At 43.6% G+C, this 18,719-nt stretch overlaps 1 protein-coding gene across 2 annotated transcripts in view; it reads right to left on the reverse strand.

Moving 5' to 3' along the window:
* PAK5 (p21 (RAC1) activated kinase 5) overlaps positions 1–18,719 on the reverse strand; it is a 141,109-nt gene that overhangs the window by 71,741 nt on the left and 50,649 nt on the right. The gene's annotated exons all lie outside the window — the stretch shown is intronic.

Consider the following 18,719-nt stretch of genomic DNA (forward strand, 5'->3'; position numbering starts at 1 on the left):
GGCTGTGAACTGTATAATTCTGGACCAGGGTTTCCCAACCCAGTCCTCAGGACATACCTAGCCAGTCATGTTTTCAGGATATCCACAATCAATATGCATGATATAGATTTACATACAATGGGGGTAATATGCATGCAAATCTCTGTCATGCATATTTATTAGGGGGATCCTAAAAACTTGACTGGCTAGGTGTGTCCCGAGGACAGGGTTGAGAATCCTTGTTCTCTACCCACTCAGGCTGCATTTCTTTGTAGATTGCAATCTAAAGGTATTAATCGCAGGAAGCGTTACTCTAAATTGATCGAATAAACGTAACTGTCAATGTGGGACGTACCAGGTGACCCATGAAGACACATATATTCGAATCAAACACTGTAAAATCTTGGACAGAAATAGTAATGTTTCTAATTGGATCTTTGCTTTCATAGGTAACCCATGGAGAGATAATAGACAAGAGCCAATTTAGAAGAGCATCAAATGAGACTGATCACACAAGCCGTAATTTTATCAGCTTTGGATGACTGTAATATTGTGTTACTACGGTTAACAGATTATCAGAACTATCTCCAATAGGAAAATGCTCTTACACAAAGTTATACCTGCTCTGAGGAATATGTGCGAATATATGCGTACTTCTTAACTCTGCCCCAGGAAATGCACACATGCAATCTGCATGTAAGTACACATGCGCTTGTTGGAACATGTAACTTACAAATGTTCCAACATAAATTTACACCTACTTCAATATGTGTGTACTCTATGGGGTCAATTCTGTACAGGGTGCCAAAACATAGGCAGAAAAATGCAGGTCAAAATCTGGGCGCTAAGCGCTATTCTAGAAAGTTATCTGGATGCCCAAAGGCTGTTACAGAATAAAGCGTAAGTCGGCATTTACATGCCAACATTTAGGCCTGAGTACCTACGCCTGGTCTATGGCAGGTGTAAGTACTGGCACATTCTAAATGTTATGCACTTATCCCAAAATTGTATAAAAAGCACTAAATATTGCATATGCAAATTTGGGCATGTGCCCAATTTGCATGCGCTATTTAATTGAATGAGCTAATTAGCACTGATAATTGGCTTTTAACAATTATTGGCACTAATTAAAATTAAACTGTACGTAAGAGTCAAAAGGGGGCATGGGAATGGGAGGGTCATGGGCCTTCCTATCTTTCCTCTTCTCCAAAGGTGGGTACTTCTTTGAGCTGCTGCCTCTGGTAACAACAGGCTCTTTCCTGTTCTACTTCCGGGCTGGGTTAACCCTTCTACCCACCTGGAGCACTCCTCACAATCCAGTTACTGGTTTTGTTGGCAAAAAACTCCTCTTAATTCAGCCTTAATTTATTGGGCCTATCCACAGGCCCTGGTGGGGGTGAAGACAACCAAAGACCATGTGCTCTGCACAACAACAGTTTTTATAAATTCTTAACTCCACCCCTATATGACATCCCCTATCCATCTAAACCACCAAGCATTTCTCTCAGCAACTTTACATAACATAACACTTTGTTTTTATAGCTCACAATACCTCACAGTTCAATGTGGGTTACATACAAAGAGACCATACAAACCAGGAATTACAACATAACATTATCAACAATTAAACTAATATATTCATTTCCCTCCATAATTCTGAAACAAGTATGTTTTAAGCAGATGTCTAAAATGCACATAGCTTGATGACTCTTGGGGCTGGGCTTCCATCTCACTCCCTTTCCCCCAGTAACTCTAAAGAGGTCTCTCAAATTCTAGTAATCCCCAATATATTGGGGGATCACACACGTAATAACAGACGTATATGCTTTCTGCTTCCAACTGCTGTGCAGTGCGGTTAGAGTGACCACAGCAAAAAACAAACTCCCATTGCTTTGCAGGGGACTTAGTTTGATTCTGGGAATAAGGTTCACAGAAGGGTCTGATGCTAGGGCTAGGGCCGCAGGAAGGAGGCAGATGCTAATGGGTTGGGATAAGAGAAGGGGACTGGGGATAGCAGAAGGGGGCTCATGCTGGGCAAGTGGGAGATGGGGCTGATGCTTGAGCTGGAGGAGTAAACTAACACTGGGGCTGAGAATTCGGGTTGAAGGCAAGAGGCTGCTGGGATAGCTAGGTGGGTGATCACCAGAAGCTATGTCCAGAGGCTGAGGCTGCTGGGGTGGACAGGCAATGGCCTGAGGCTGCTGTGATGCGCTGAGGTGCATGGGTTGATGGGCAATGGCTAAAGGCTGAGGCTGCTGGAGTGCGTAGGTGAGTGCACAACAGGGGTGTAGCCACGGGTGGGCCTGGGCCCACCCAGTTTGGGCTCAGGCTCACCCAGCAGTGGTGCACCCTTGCCAACACCGGAACAAACTAGATCCTACGTCTGCCTTTCTCTCTACAGCTGCTCCCATTCAAAAGGGTCAATGGCAGCATGTAAGAATCACTGCCGCTGCTGCCCCCCTGCTGCTGTGCTCGTTTAAAGGGTCGCCCAGAAGCTTTCCCTCTGCTGTATCATTCCCCTCCCCCCACAGCTCACCCCTAAGATGATGAACACAACTAACAGGACACACAGAAACAGCAGGACTTTAACTGAGTGAATTTTTGGAATCCTGTAAATATATATTCCTAGACAGGTCAGAGGGTGAATTAGTCTACATCTCTGCCAAAACATATGTATGATCTTTTCTTTTGTGTGCTGCATGCTGTACAACCTTGTTCTCATTCACTGGATGTCTGAACCAGAGAATGCCAAGCACAGAGAATAAAGAGTATGAGACAGTGAAACAACTCCCCCCAAACACATCATTATGCTGTGGCAACTAGAAATGAACTCATACACACACATTTCCTGAATGTGTGTGTTCTTATTTACATGTGTTTTGTAAGTAGTATATTATATGCCCCCATTTACAATTTCTTCCCCCTTCCCTGGTCTTCCTTTGGAGAAGAGGATGCAGCCAGGTGCTGCAGTAATGACTTGGCTCAGAGCCTGAAGGTTTCTCCAGAGGCTTGTCCACCTTGTCCCACCTCTAAGGCCTGCCTGGCTTTCCTATGGAAGCTGGGGAAGACCAGGTGTTGTTGGGTGGAACTAAGCTAGGGAGACTCAAGAGCAGGGCCAGGTGAACTAACCACAGCACCAAAACAGTATTAATCACTCTCCTAACCAAATTTAAACAAACAATTGCAACTGGCAATAGTGTACTTCTCCTACAATTCGACATATCCAGCGCGTTTGACATGGTCAGCCACAAAATACTATTGAACATCCTAGAATACTTCGGTATTGAAGGAAATGTACTTAGATGGATCAACAGCTTCCTAACCGCAAGAACATACCAAGTGATATCAAATTCGAATACATTACCGCCATGGAAACGTGAATGCGGAGTACCTGAAGGATCACCGCTTTCACCAACCCTTTTTAACCTAATGATGACACCCCTAGCCAAATCGCTATCCAACCAAGGCCTCAATCCTTACGTCTACACAGACTATGTCACGATCTACATCCCGTTCAAACATGATCTAACAAAAATCACAACTGAAATCAAATACAGCCTTCAAATAATAAATTCATGGGCGGATGCATTCCAATTAAAACTCAACGCAGAAAAAACACAATGTCTTATCCTCTCTTCACAATATAACACGTACAACCCCACCAATATAAACACCCTAGACTACACCCTTCCTGTTTCGGACAGCCTGAAAATTCTAGGAGTTACAATTGACCAAAATCTCACACTAGACTGTCATGCAAAAAATACAACTAAGAAAATGTTCCACGCAATGCGTAAACTCAAAAGAGTAAAACCTTTCTTCCCAAGAGAAATATTCCGCAGCCTAGTACAATCAATGGTGCTAAGCCACCTAGATTATTGCAATGCCATCTTCGCCGGATGCAAAGAAGAAATCATTAAGAAACTCCAAACTGCCCAAAACACAGCAGCCAGACTCATATTCGGAAAAGCGACATATGAAAGCGCCAAACCCCTAAGAGAAAAATTACACTGGCTCCCACTAAAAGAATGAATTGCATTCAAAGTCTGCACCCTGCTCCACAAAATCGTTCACGGTGAAGCTCCGATCTACATGTCAGACCTCGTAGATTTGCCAAGCAGGAACACAAAAAGATCAGCATGCACATTCTTGAATCTCCATTACCCCAGTTGCAAAGAACTCAAATATAAATCAATTTATGCATCCAGCTTCTCCTACATTTATGTATTTATTTGTAGCATTTGTATCCCACATTTTCCCAACAATTTGCAGGCTCAATGTGGCTTACATTTGCTGTAATGGCGGTTGCCATTTCCTGGTAACAGAATTACAAATGGTAATGTGTTAAATTGCATACATACATGGTAACATACATGTAACGTAACATATGTGAACAGATCATGGTATAGATATATATCATGTGCATATATATGTTAAGGAAGAATAAATTATAAGCACGAAACTATGGAATGCACTGCCAAATGTCATAAAAACAATGCACGACCTAACAATCTTCCGAAAACTACTGAAAACCAACCTGTTCAAAAAGGCATACCACAATGATCCATCCTAAATACTAGACAACAAAATTCTACCAAAACTAAACAAAGCTGAACTCCCTACACCGGACTACCTCACTTACGCGGACACGCGTAACGCATTATGCACCACCACTTTATTTCCCATGCTGGAAATGGACTTTCTATACTTTACTATTTAACCTACCCTATAATTTACTCCATCATCTATGAACTTTAATGCAATACCACCTTGTAATCTACTCTATCATTTACGAATTTCAATGCTATACCACTTTGTATTTCTCAGATCCGGAAATGGCGATCGCCACTACAGCATAATGTAATTTACTCTATCATCTATGAACAATAATGCAATGCCACTTTGTAATATACTCTATCATTTACGAACTTTAATGCTATACCAGTTTGTATTTACCAGATCCGGAAATGGCGTCTGTCATTACAAAATAATGTAAGCCACATTGAGCCTGCAAATAGGTGGGAAAATGTGGGATACAAATGCAACAAATAAATAAAAATAAAAATGTGAGAGGAGCAGCTTTTTGGGGAACTGGTAGTGTAACAGTGGTGGGAGTCACTTGATTATTTCATCCAGGAAGGAGGTCAAGGTGAATATCTGGATACAAATCCCTGACTTATGCACTGCTTTAGCTCCTTCAATTGTTGCAGTTGTGGCCACATCATGGACATCTCCATCAAAGGGTCTTCTCTCACCCCAAGAATGCTCAAATCCTAGTCAAAGATATTCTCATCAGAATGCTCATTCTCATCTGCCTTTTCCAGTTTTTTGTCTCATCCAGACACTCGGTCTAGGCTGTTCTGGTCACCAGCCTTTGCTTCCTGGCCCTCCTCATCACCAGACTACAGTTCAGGGGACTCCCATTCCTCAGATTTCTCCACTGGCTGCTGCATAGTAGGGGCTGAAGTCTGTCCCCATGACATTTATGTGAGGGGCCAACTTTCACATCCCTACTGTTCTCTGCTTCTTTGACCGGAGCTGCTTCACCTGCAGGATGAAAAACATACAAGGTAAATGACTGGTCCCTGGAAAAGCAATGTCTGGACCTCCATCTGTAGCCTGCAGATAACAGTGCTTATGCTACAGTATGACATGTACTATATTATAAAGGCCATAACTCCTGGAGGGAAACTTATGGGAATAGAGAGGAGAAAATAGCAGCTGATATAGTACCTTCCTATTGTATGGTCTTTCACCATGTGCTTTGACAGTTTTTTTGCAAAATCAGATTTAGTCGTCATATTGAAAATGCCCCTCTAAGTCATGTAATCAAAATAACATGCATGCTACAAATCAGTAGAATTATGTGACTTGAAGGGGCGAGCCCTTGGGAGCTCAGCGATGGCCCAAACAGAGGTCAGGAGGGCTCAGGCTGATGGCAGACGAGTTGCTACAGGCTGATAGAAGTCCAATAGAAAATGCAGGCAAGGACTTTTGGACAGCCTGGATGGTACAGGACCAGAGAGGCTCCAGAGCAGGGTAAGGCTGGAGGCAGCGGCAAGGTCTGGAGACTGGAATACCAGGTATAGGACAGGAGCTCTCGAGCTGGAATGAAGACTGGGACACTGAAGCAGGAGCTCTGGAGATGGAATGAAGACGAACACAGGATGAAGCTGGAGCTCTACAGCTGGAATGAAGACTGGAACGCTGGATGAAGCAGGGGCTCTGGAGTTGGAACGAAGACAAGCAAGAGGGCAAGGCAACAGGACCAGAAGCAAGGCAGGCAGGGGAACAAGGAGAGCAGAAGGCAGGCAAAAGTGCACAGGAAGCAACACATGCTAGGAGAGCTAAGCGACCAGTTGTGAAGACAAGGCAGCAGGCAGGGCCGGTCTTAGGCAGAGGCGACCGAGGCGGCCGCATAGGGCCCCGCGTAAGGGGGCCCCGCGCGGCGCGCCTCAGCTCTGCCTCACCGCCGGACTTCCGCTGCTCACTCGCCCGCCCTCCACCCATGTCAAACGATGGGACTCTCCGCATTCCCCTGCTTCCCCTCCCTCCAGGCACCTGAGCCCCCCTCTCGTCCGAGCCCCCCCCCTCCCCGACCCGCCAAACAACACTCTTCTGCCACCCGACCCGGCCGGCACCTCACCTGACCCAACATTTAAAAAAAAATCTTCAAGCGGCGATGCCTGCGTCTGACTAGAGGAAGAAAAACCACTTCGCGGTTCGTCCATTGGCCGGCCTTCCCTCATGTCCCGCCCTCTGATGTAACTTACGCAAGGGTGGGACATGAGGGAAGGCCGGCCAATGGACGAACCGCAAAGCGGTTTTTCTTCTTCTAGTCAGACGCAGGCATCGCCGCTTGAAGATTTTTTAAAAAATGTTGGGTCAGGTGAGGTGCCTGCCGGGTCGGGTGGCAGAAGAGGGTCGTTTGGCGGGTCGGGGAGGGGGGGGGGCTCAGGTGCCTGGAGGGGGAGCAGGGAAACGAGGAGAGTCGCATGCTAGACAAGGGTGGAGGGCATGGGGGACAGGGGGGGGTTACTGGACATGGGACATGGGTAGATGGCAGGGGAGGGGGTTTCTGGACATATGTGGATGGCAGGGGGGACAGGAGGGTCGCTGGACATGGGTGCATGGAGGGGAGGGGGGTTTCTGGACATAGGTGGATGGCAGGGGCGGGCAGGGAGGACAGGAGGGTCACTGGACATGGGTGGATGGCAGGGGAGGGGGGGTTTGGACATAGATGGATGGCAGTTGGCAGGGGGGACAGGAGGGTCGCTGGACATGGGTGGATGGCAGGGGAGGGGGTTTCTGGACATAGGTGGATGGCAGTTGGCAGGGGGGACAGGAGGGTCGCTGGACATGGGTGGATGGCAATTGGCAGGGGAGGGCAGGGGGGACAGCAGGGTCGCTGGACATGGGTGGATGGCAGTTGGCAGGGGAGGGCAGGGGGGACAGCAGGGTCGCTGGACATGGGTGGATGGAGGGGAGGAGGGTTTCTGGACATAGGTGGATGGCAGGGGCGGTCAGGGAGGACAGGGGTGTCACTGGACATGGGTGGAGGGCAGGGGAGGGGGATTTCTGGACATAGGTGGATGGCAGGGGCAGGCAGGGAGGACAGGAGGGTCGCTGGACATGGGTGGATGGCAGGGGAGGGGGGTTTCTGGACATAGGTGGATGGCAGAGGGGACAGGGGGAGTTGCAGGACATAGATGGATGGCAGGGGGGACAGGAGGGTTGCTGGACATGGGTGCATGGAGGAGAGAGAAGAAATGCTGGACATGGATGGAGGCGAGGGAAGAGTGAGGAAGGCGATGAGGTGAGGGAAAAGGAAGAGAGGAGAAAAAGTGCACATGGATATAGAAAATAGGCAGAAGCTGGATCCACTGGACAGTCAAGTCTGCAGAGGACCCAGCTTTTACTTACAGATGTAGGGCAAGAAATGAAGAAGAAAGGCAGAAAGTAAAGAAATAAATGGAAAGGAAGCCCTGGAAACAGAGTTAAGAGGACAGATAGCAGCACAATCGGATACTGAGCCAGCATGATCAGAAAAATGAAGTTACCAGACAACAAAGGTAGAAAAAAACTATTTTATTCAGGATTTATTAATTGGAATATGTCAGTTTTTGGAAATGGTGGGGGTTCCCTAGCGTTTACAAGCTGCCGTCATTTAAAGATAAGTTTATGCACTGAGATATGTTGGGCATATTTTATTATTAAAAACAGTTTTGCTGGATTACATAAATTATACGACTTGGAAATTAAACAGTGTGATATGAATGATAAGAAGGGGATTCAATGAGGATTTGCACCACACCATTGTGCTTGTGATGCAAAGAACATAACTGTTCAGATGGATGTGAGAGGCAGTTAGATCTGATGAACCCCGAAAATAATTTGGAGTAAATCGTGGATGACTATACAAGTTTGTAAACCCTGCAGTGAATATATATGTTTGGGACACTAATAGGATATTGGATGGAAGTTTAGTCCCCACATTTGTTCTATCTGGTTGGCTGTAATTTGAATAGTTTTTGGAAATGTGCATCTGTGATATTTTTTCAAGTAAGTTTCAATTTTTGTAGTATTACTGCATGCTGAGTCTGACTTCTTGAGGTAACTTTCCAGTTCAGTATTTTGCCTTCATGTGTTTTTCAGGTGTGATCAAGGAAGGTACAGTATTCTGCTAGCGTATAGTTTGCAGCCCTTTTTGTTTTTTTTCACTAGGTTGTGCACTGGTGTTTTAGAGCCCGGTGTAATTACAGTTGCCTTTCCACGCCACGCATAAGGTTGTAGCTCGTCCTGTCCTTGGAATTAGTGTTGTTTATGGTTTGTTAAGGTTATGAGTGTGTTTTTGCACAAGTTTGTGTACAGTGTTTTGCAGTGGAGAGATAGTGTGTTGGCCTTACTAAGGTGGCACCAAACATCAGAAAGGGTATAGAGCCTAAATCATGACACACTACCTCTAAAAGGGTGATTTGTGGCTCTACATGAGAATTGTGGTATTATGATCCCTTGCTAGCTTCATATTGTTGACGGTCTGCATTTTCCGTATGGCTGGTATATTGGTGTATAAGGTATTAATTGTGTCTATTTTATTTTTACTTATTTTTTTTTCTGTGTGGTGGTCTATATGTGTAAAATATAATGTACAATATAAAAACATCGCTTAATTTTATTGTATATCTTTTCATTTCATTTTTATTTTATTGCATATATGGGTTACAGAGTAATAGGGGAATTTGAAAGTACTGAATCTTTTCTTAATATTTTTCCTTTATTCTTTGTTATGAGAATTGGAACTACTAATTGTAGTGGACTTGAACTGAATAATTTCTGGGGAGGGGAGGTTTCATGATAGCATTGTGCTTATTATTTCAATCAGTTTTTTTGTACAAGTTTAGCTTCATTTGTCGTTATTTGAAATTTCATTATAAAATTTTCTAAAAATGGAATAATCGTATCAATGGGGCGGAGCTAGGGTGGGGGCGGGGCTACAGTGGGGCGGGGCTAGGATGGGGCCCCACCAAATTGGTCTGCATAGGGCCCCGCACTTGCTAAGACCGGCCCTGGCAGCAGGGGTCTGGGTGCCTGAGGTACTCCAAACAAGGTGATGTCATCGAAGGGCACCATGCCCATCTAGCAGCTGGACCCTTTAAAGAGAAGCTTTGGCACACACACAGCTAAGGGGGTCAGCTCCTGCCAATGTCATGTTGAGAATGGTCTAGGGAGTGTTGGAGCCACCAGAGATGGCTGCATGGATGGAACACCATGACAGGGCCAGTTGCAGAGGCCCCAAAGAATCTCTGAGGTGAGTAGGGGAACTGGGGCATGGCCTTAGCCATAACAAGTAGTTATAAAGGTACACTGGGGGGGGGGGGGGGGGATGCAATTCTGTGGTTTACAGCCAGTACCTACAAACTCCATCATCAGTAAGAGGGGCAACAGAGGGTGCACTCAAGAGCAAGATTCACCCGACCGCCTCCTTGAGATGTTGTGTTGGCTCATCCCAGCAATAGTTGAAGGGTCACAAGTTGAGAGGACCTCAGGATCTATTGGAGTAATTGTAATCCGACTGCCAGGGCCTTCATGGAACCGTGCAATGATTTTCTTGCATGTTGTTCCATTCACAATCGCTAATTTTTTTTAAAAAGATCGTTGGCATCCCTATTACTGTGATAAGTTGCATTAAACTTATGGCAGATGTCAGGTCACAGGAATGTCTTTTGATGGGAGTTGACTCTTGCGTCTTGCTGCTCCACGGGGCACAATGCAATGTTTTATCTCCTTGACTAACAGTCAGTTCTCTTGCTGCAGTTTTGTTTGCACTGGCTAGGGCCTCTCTGGGCCATTGTGAAGGGAACTGGGTCTGAGAATGTGCATGCCTGCCTGTATCATAAACATGCACTTACATAGATGAAAAAAGTACATACACACGTTACTAATAAGCATGCACCTATTTTATTACCATCAACAATTATACAATTTGGTTCAGATTTAGGGCATCATAACTGTCGGCATCTACTTTCAGCCAAGGCAGGCATCTATTTCCCCTTGCCTAATTTGGTATGCTATAGGTTACCAAGTCCAAGTGACACTGCACCCCTTTAATTACTGAAGCCTATACTGAATGGCGTGCACACCTGTTTGACTATGCAGTTAGTGGTTCTAATTCCTGTGGTCTCACACACCTCACTGTATAAGGCTTCAGCAGGGTTCCAGGTCCTTCCTTCTCTAGTCTCATTCAGAACAAGGCATCATACTTCCCAAGACCCCTTGTGATCCCTATGCATCCTCTCTTCTATGAAGAATCTGGATTCTGAGTTGGTGAGGTTACAAATCTATTTGCCTATGGGAGGATCACAGTCCGGCATTCCGCACATGAGGAAACTAAGGTCCTAGTTACTCAGTCTTTGTTTTTCATGCGTATGCCATTTTTTACTGTTTCCACTGCAGTGATGTCCATACACCCTATAGCCAGAACTATGATTGCACTGTTACACTGTTGCCCTAGTTTTAGCCAAATGATCAGAATGGCTGGATAACAAATACTACTTGTGCATATGTAAGAGGTTACTTCTTAGATAAGTAAAGGCTTCATAAGCCAAGGGTACCAACTCAGTGGCCACACCTATAATGGCTTTCATCACAGGCCAACCACCACCTCCGAAATCCCTGCAGAGATATAGTAGAATTGGAAAAGGTGCAGCGAAGGGCGACTAAAATGATAGCGGGGATGGGACGACTTCCCTATGAAGAAAGACTAAGGAGGCTAGGGCTTTTCAGTTTGGAGAAGAGACAGCTGAGGGGAGACATGATAGACGCATATAAAATAATGAGTGGAGTGGAACAGGTGGATGTGAAGCGTCTGTTTCCAAAAATAGTAGGACTAGGGGGCATGCGATGAAACTACAGTGTAGTACATTTAAAACAAATAGGAGAAAATCTTTTTTCACCCAACGCATAATTAAACTCTGGAATTCGTTGCCGGAGAACGTGGTGAAGATGGTTAGCTTGGCAGAGTTTAAAAAGGGGTTAGACGGTTTCCTAAAGGACAAGCCCATAAACCACTACTAAATGGACTTGGGAAAATCCACTATTCCAGGAATAACATGTATAGAATGTTTGTACGTTTGGGAAACTTGTCAGGTGTCCTTGGCCTGGATTGGCTGCTGTCGTGGACAGGATGCTGGGATCGATGGACCCTTGGTCTTTTCCCAGTGTGGCTTTACTTATGTACTTATAGTTATTTAGAGCAAATTTTTACAAGTTTCTTAATTTATTGCTCTAAGCAGATTTGTTAATTTTTTGGATAATAAATAACCCAAACTGAAATCCTGCGACTGATGGTACAACACAGTCATTTTTTTGTTAGCTGTGATAAATGGCACTTTGTCTTAAACTTACATACTCCTCTACTTGTGGCTTTCAAATGTCCATATGATATGATATGATGTATCATATATGATTTGACATACTGGGTCACATCAAAGGTCCATCTAGCCCAGTATCCTTCTTCCAACAAAAGATGAGTCAAGTCACAAGTATCTGGCAGAATCCCAAGTAGCAGAAAGATTCAAAGGACCTGACACCCAGGGATAAGCACTGGCTTTCCCTAGAACTACTTTAATAATAGTTTATGGAACTTATACAAACCTTTTATTTTTTTTCAACCCAGCTTTGTGATCTGCTTTTACCACATCCTCTGGTAACAAGTTCCAGGGTTTAACTATGCAAGAAGTGAAAAAATATGTTCTATTCTCTACAAAGAGAATCCATAACCTCACTAACCACTTTACCAAAACAACCAACTGAAAGTTCACCTTCTACACTCAACCCACTCACCCCCTTCTCTCTTCCCTTACTTAATCTCTGCACATCACTAATTTGTATCTGATATCCTGGAATGACAATGTCATAACTAAATTATGTAAGCCACATTGAGCCTGCAAATAGGTGGGAAAATTGTGGGACACAAATGCAATAAAATAAATAAATAAAAGTATTATTATTTAACTAGTCTTGTCCCCTAGTCTTATCATGTAACTAGTTTTGTCCTCAAGTCTCCTAGTCATTGTACGTTTTGAAGGAGTAAACATTGATTCACAATTACCCATTCTACTCCACTAAGGATTTTGTAGACCTCTAATACTCTCCCCTCAGCCATCACTTCTCTAAACTGAAGAGCCCTAACCTCTTTAGCTTATAGCAGCGTTTCCCAAACTGTGTGCCACGCAAGAAGATCGGAGATAAGGGCATGCATCATGTGCACACCGCCACCATGCAGCTGGCCTGTAGCTTGGGAGAAGGCACAAGACTGCAAGAGCAGCAAATCCTTGCTTCCCGCCGCCGCCCGACATACAGATCACCCAAAGCTACAGCTGAGAAACAATGCAGCAGTGATTCATAATCACTGCCTATGTCGGCCCTGTAGGTTTCCCTCTGCCGCGTCCCGCCCTGACATCACTTCCTGTTTTCTCAATGGTGGGACACAGCAGAGGGAAGCTTGCGGGGCCTTGAACCGAGAAAGTTTGGGAACCACTGGCTTAGAGTATGACTGAAACCGAAACTGCCACCAAAATGTCTAAATGCTTTCAGCTGAAACTCATCGTCTGGTTTCAGTCGAAACCAAAACCAAAAACTAAAGTTTGATTGTGTGAATGTGAACCAATGAGGCTCACTGGAGACTGTCAGAGCTTGTAGCCCTCTTCTAAAACTACAGAAGATTACCTTCCTGTCTCAGGATGGAAATGGGGAAACAACCTTCTCCCAGTACTTCAAGCACAGGCTGAAAACTGGGGCAGCCATTTTAACAAGGACTTCCCATGTTTAGGTTCCCAAGTCAGTGCAGATGTAGTGACATATCCTCTGAGAAAGGAACTTTGTGAGAATGCGTGAAAAAAATCATTACCACCTTTCCACGTTTTCCCAAACTGTGCATAAATAACAAGAGAAAGTAGCAATGGAATGTTTCTCATTTTGTATTTAGTTATAAAACTAATGAGGAGTCTGGACATTGGTCTACACTGTGGGCATTATACCAGGCCTGATGTACAATCCAGAATAAAAAAGTAGATTGGTGCTACTGAAAGTGAGGACTGTATGCTCTGAAAAATTATAACCAAGAACAATACACTTCTCAATTTATTTTCTAATACATAAACTGCATTTCATTGTAATATCATTTCCCTACTAACACTAAAAACTGAGCAGTACTTGTGATGGGCTTCAAAACAATCACTGCAGGTTCCTCTCTCATAGAATCTAGCTTCTGCGTGCCACAAGTTTGATTAAAACGCTGCATCTTCAACATACCCAACAGAGCCTGGAATTTCTTTTTAGAATCACCCAAATAGTATCTAAAGCAGAATTAATATAATAATTTAAATAATGAAAGACCACATTTTACCTCCAAGCAAAATAGCCTCCATATGCACAGACTGCAGCTGACAACTGAAAGTAAAAACCACAGTACTTTTACAATGGCTAATTTCACGTCACACTCGGAGTAACAGCTGATGTCATAATTCCACGGAGAAGCTAATTCCTGAGGAGCTTATCATCCCAAATTTACAGACTTCAATTCTTGCAAAATGTGTGTATCAAAAGCATTTACTTGGAGCACTCTATTTACCATATAAAATATTATGCAAGATCAGAGCTGTATTACTTGCAATCATATTATCAAAAAAAGGAGAGAAAAAAATAAAGAATGCAAAGAGCAACCCCCTTCCCCCAGGTACAGGGGCATAGTCAGGGCAGGAGTGATTTCCAGTTTCACCTGCCCATGCAGGCTCTTTTCTCAAAATGGCTGCTACAGTCTCTAGAAGCAGTCTAACCATTAGGCTACTCCTCCATCAGAGATGAGTCCATTAGAGTTCCACCAAGAGCATAAAGGATGTTCCAAAGGAAAAAAAATGTGGACTTTCAAAGAGGCTAGAAGCCAGTCCATCGATTATATCCATGTTTGTGAGGAATTGTGATTGAGATATTACTCTATATCTCATGTGGCTGGTATGCCATATTTGGTGTGTTAGTTTTAGTGCATATTTTTCTTTGAAGCAAGTAGCTAACAAAGTCTGACCTTATATTCATCTAGCAGAAGTCATTTGTTTCATTTCCTGCGCTACCACTATTGTCCAAGTTTTGGCATTGAGGGCAGATTCTCACCCATTCCACCAGAAACCTTTAATAGAGTTTGGTAAGCTGAGTTGTGTGTTGTTGAATCTTCTCTCGTTACCACAGTGCAAGACATTAATATTTTGTTTGGTAGCACCCCTGGGACTGCCTTAACATCTATGAATTGCAGATAGGTTATATATGTATATACTGGCAAAGAAGGAACACACAAGCCTTTAGCAAGGACTACTTCTAACACCTGCTTCCTCCAACACTTGGGCTTGAACCTCCTTCAGCCACAGAGGAAAACAATTGAGAGAACATGATGAGACCTCAAAGCTACAAATAATGCACAAGCAGCGAACTTTTATTCAAATGAAAGAATGCTAGAACAATAGATCACAGTATGATGCTCTAGGGGGACAAACAAGAACAACATCAGAAAGTCTGATGAATATACACACTCCTGGAGGTGGTTGTGGAGACAAACTGACAGAATTCAAGAAAACATGGGACGATCAGAGGATACTGATTATTAAGAAGCAAAGGATCTATTTATTTATTATATTTGAGTTTCTCTCTCTAAGCAGCTCAGGATGATCTACAGCCAAGCTAAAATAAATCACACATAACATTTACATTCACTGGGGCCAAGCCTACCATTGAGTGAATGCTTGTTTCAAAAACAGCTCCACTTTTCAGTCCCTACTGATTTATAAGGGCCCTTTGAATCCTCCACCAGCCACTCCTGTTGGTTGTCATAATCAATTATCACCACAATTAAAACAACCCCCCCCCCCCACACACACACAAACAAACTGCAGTATGTGCAATAGATTCAGAACTGTATCACACAACCTAATGGGTTTAATCTGATATACTGAATTAACAATAGTGAAACATCAGTTGTAAAGCTTAGTAAACATCTATGTTTTTCATAATTTTTAAAGCAAGGCTAAACCCTATAGAGTGCCAGAATGGAACTGGACACACTAGATGGACTCTGCAGACCTTATCTGCTGTGCATAACCTATGAAGAATGAAAAACAACACAGCACAGTACAATCATGTTTTCCTGTGCTTCAAAAAGGAGGTTACTGTTCTCATCAAAAGCATGCAATGTTCATCAAAGTACAACTATCAGTGTGAAACACTGTGCAGTTTTACATAGATCAATAGAACAATAGATTAAGGAGCATGGGTGAATTTTATGTCACGGTAGCTTTTGTGCATTAAAATCAACAGAACACAATCTATTTGAATTAAAGTTCATGACTTCCTAACACTAGCTTTAATTTCCTTTCTATTGCCTTCTGCATCTATTCGCTGTTTTCTCAGGATAGTAGTGACAGTACCCATTTTTCACAGAGTTCCTTTACTGGTCTGTCCTCTACTGATAAGCTATAATGAATCTTTTACTTAGAACAGCTGTCTTCCCTTGTTTTAAGAAACACATGAAAAACTGCCTTCTCTCAAATACTGTATTAACCTTGACAATAATAGAGTAAACAATTAACAGCTGTGCCCTCATAAGACCTGTATTTTATTGTCTTTAAAGATCTGGATGTTATAAATTCAGAATACAATGTTTTCTGTCTCCCTATCAAAAACAATGTTAAAACAGCAAGCTATGTCAATTTACATTTTTATCCATTACTCAGTCCGTTCCAATGTGCATTTTGAATTTAGCAAGCTGAGAACTACTTTCTGCTATTCTTATTCAGCAGATATACTTTATTGTGCAGTGCTAAACTTTGTAGTATGTTTGAGAAAAATCAACCCTTACAATTTGTTAGACTACATTATTTCACTGCATGGAATTCCGTAAATGCACAAACATACAATGAGGCACAATTAAATGGCAAAATAGTATTTACAATAACTGATCATAATATACTCTAGTCAGGGACTGAAAAATTCCTCTCGAAGTTGTGAGAGATGATAAAAAATTACCATATCTTTCTGCCCCCCCTTAAAAAATTTCTTTTGGGGGTGGTAGGGGACCAGTGGGAGTACATGGCAAGTACATTACTTCTCTGGTGAGTGTATACCTCCCACGCCACTTTGGTACAGCTCTCTCATGCTCATCCTTCAAACACCATTCCCCACCTCTACTTCCAGTCCCTCTTTGCACTCACTCTTTTTATCTCCCATTGTCCCAGCCCTTACACCTTCTCGCTCTCTCTTCCTCTATTCCCCCAACCCTATAGCAGCATTCTTGCTCATCCTTACTCTGTCCCATGTCTCAATCAGAGATAAAACATTATGGGTCCTTCTTGAAATCAGATTAAAAAACCATAGGAGAGGAGCTTGGAGAACCTGGTGCAAGTGCTGGGGAGCCAGCACCAAGTCTATTTTGCCCTACCTTTCACCATGGAGTCAGCATCTGATGCCATCATGCTACAACTGAGCTCCCTGATAAAAACGTGGGCCTGCTACAGGGGAGGCAGAGGAGAAGAGGCTGGAGAACCTGGTGTGAGTGTTGCAGAGCCAGCACCAAGTCTATTTTATCCTACGTTCCACTGTGGAGTTGGTGTCTGATGTCATCACACTGTGACTGATCATCCTGAGATAAACATGGGCCTGCCATGGAATGTAGCACATGGGTGTGTCTCCAAACTTCAGAACTGATTTTAGAGTACCGTTTGGAGTTTATTTGGATTTTAGCTCAAAGGTATTGAGATGAATTGGGAGTAAGAGCCTCTGTTGTAACACCTGGGTTTTGGTGAGGTGCTCTGGATTAAGGTACTATACTTCCTCCATTCCTTTGTTTTGAGGTGTAAGATAGTTATAGGGAAAAGACTCTAATGTTCCACTTACCTCTCCTGTTAGTGGATCTATGGATTCCTGAGGGTAAAACGTTGGAATCTGCTGGAGTAGACAGAGGATGTACTAAAGAAAGCTTTTATGAAGGAGTTTTCTTTGAGCCCTGACTCCCACTCAGTTGGACTTCTTATTTTGGACTCCCTTTTCTAGGAAGAAAAAGGAAGCTGTAAGACAGGTAATATTTAATGCAAATGACTCCATGAAGATTGTGAGCAACCTCAATAGTATTTGAACAGCATCTGTATCCATATCTCTATCTCTGCCTCAGAAGAGGAGAAGCCTGTATTACATGTTGGTGAAGATCTTGATTCACCCCACTACCTTATCCCTGAAACCTTTACTATTTTTAGGTTTATGTGGGTTAGAAGCACCTCCACCTTTGACATACCCTAAAGAACATAATGACCTTGTCACGGTCTTACCATGACTTGGAACCGCACAGCTGACAGGCTCAGAGGGAGTGGCCACCTGGACCACGCTGGCAAAGCATGGCAGGAAGGGTCTCCACTGTTGCATCGCAGGACCTGTTGCTCACCCCTGCACATGTGGGATGACATCAGACACTCACGGAGGAGTAGCACTTAACCCCGCCAGTCTTCTACCTAGACGCACTTGTGTTGTTAGCCGCCCTAGCTGCTGTCTTGCTCCTGTGGGTCTTGAGACACCTTTGTTGTGCATGTGAGTTCCAGCGCAGCATCTTGCTGCTTGTGTTAGCGGGTTCCAGTATCAGCCTTGCTCCTTGTGTGAGTGGGTTCCAGTACAAGAATTACTTCTTGAGAGAACGGGTTCCAGTAAAGCCTTGCTCCTTGAATGAACTGGTTCCAGTACAAGCCTTGCTTCTTGTGTGAGTGGGTTCCAGTACAAGCCTTGCTTCTTGTGTGAGTGGGTTCCAGTACAAGTCTTGCTTCTTGAGTGAATGGGTTCCTACTACAGCAAATACACTTTTACCCTTGTCTAGTCCTAGTAGGATTCAGTCTATTGTAGGCCTTCACAATGAACCAGGGGCTCACTATCCAGAAACATAACGGACCTTAAGATATGAAAGATGATTGCTAAAATAGAAATGGACTTGAGCTTTTTGTCTCATTATGTAAATTCTCTTGGAAGTGTTGAGTGTGGAGAAAAATAGCTTCTGTTGAGGAGAAAATTAGGGATTAGGGGAAAGAGATACTTGAGATAAAGTAGTAACATTGGAGATATCAGAAGGATCTAATTCTGCTTTAATTAAAGGCCATACTCTTTTGGAAAATAGACTTGATAAAGCTGAAATGCTCTTAAAGCTTCTAATCTGAGGTTCA

The sequence above is a fragment of the Microcaecilia unicolor genome, chromosome 3 (assembly GCF_901765095.1).
Source record: "Microcaecilia unicolor chromosome 3, aMicUni1.1, whole genome shotgun sequence".
NCBI lineage: Eukaryota > Metazoa > Chordata > Amphibia > Gymnophiona > Siphonopidae > Microcaecilia > Microcaecilia unicolor.